Consider the following 1362-nt stretch of genomic DNA (forward strand, 5'->3'; position numbering starts at 1 on the left):
TTGAATCCACGAACCATGAGATCATGACCTGCAATGAAATCAAGAGTCAGACGCTTAACTGACTTAGCCACCTAGGTGCTCAGTTTTTTTTATTTTTTTAAGTTTTATTTATTTTGAGAAAGAGACTTAGCAAGGGAGGGGCAAAGAGAGGGAGAAACAGAGAACCCTAAACAGGCTCCACACTGTCAGCACTGAGCCCAAAGCAGGGCTTGAAATCACAAACCATGAGATCATGATCTGAGCCAAAATCAAGAGTCAGACACTTACCTAGCCAACCCAGGTGCCCCTTCCTAGCATTTTTTAAGCTGTGTAAACGTCAAACGTTTTAAGTATTTTGTTTGTAAGTCAGAATTCTGTCTGTAATGTAATTCTGTCTGTAATTCTTCCCTGTTGGGCTGTCTCATGCCCTTGGATCAGTGTACACACTGCTTTTAATAGCGCTCCTTTTGATTTCACTCCTCAGATGAAATCAAACAAGCTGGGTGAATGAATGTGAGATGTATCCTCATACACACAGAAGTATAAAGTGGTAACACCTTCTGGCAAGTTAAAAAATACTCATACATTTTCATCCAATTTCTAGGAACCTCTGAGAAAAACAAATCTTAAATATGACAAAGCTGTGCACAAAAACGCATACTGTAATACTAATTATAAATAATGGGGGGGGGCCACCTGGGTGGCTCAGTCAGTTGAGCAACTGAATTCGGCTCAGGTCATGATCTCGCGGTTCGTCAGTTCGAGCTCCCCGTTGGGCTCTGTGCTGGCAGCTAGCTCAGAGCCTGGAGCCTGCTTCAGAGTCTGTATCTCCCCCTCTTTCTGACCCTCCCCTGCTCATGCGGTCTCTCTCTCTCTCAGAAATAAATAAAACATTAATAAATAAATAAATTTATTGAGAGAGAATGTGCATGGGTGGGGGAGGGGCAGAAGAGAGGAGGACAGAGGATCTGAAGCAGGCTCTGTGCTGACAGTCGGCAGGCTGACGCAGGGCTTGAACTCATGAACTGCGACATCATGACCTGAGTCACCCAGGTGCCCCATAAACATTTTTCTCTTCTCTAATTACGGTGTCATTTTTTCCCACTAATTTATGTTTCCTAAAATAAACATATATGTGCCTTAGTTTTCCAATCTGAATATGGGTATCTGTAAAGAGCTCATTAAAGTGTCTGGCATATTATATATATTCCCAAAACTTTACTACCTTTACAACTCCAAAATACAATGTTTGGAAAATGAGCTCATGGGTGAATACATGAGAAATACTCCTATAAAGGAATCAACTGTAAGACATGAACTTTGCAGAAGGTATCCCAGTTCCTCAGTAACAATTTTTGGTTCAAGAAATATATATTGCCAGAG

General features: G+C 41.5%; 1 protein-coding gene across 1 annotated transcript in view; it reads right to left on the bottom strand.

The window, feature by feature from the left end:
- The window catches only part of HUWE1 (HECT, UBA and WWE domain containing E3 ubiquitin protein ligase 1), a 75536-nt gene that overhangs the window by 51585 nt on the left and 22589 nt on the right, over positions 1 to 1362 (bottom strand). The window lies entirely within an intron of this gene.

This window comes from Crocuta crocuta, unplaced genomic scaffold (assembly GCF_008692635.1).
Source record: "Crocuta crocuta isolate KB4526 unplaced genomic scaffold, BGI_CrCroc_1.0 scaffold1307, whole genome shotgun sequence".
Lineage (NCBI taxonomy): Eukaryota > Metazoa > Chordata > Mammalia > Carnivora > Hyaenidae > Crocuta > Crocuta crocuta.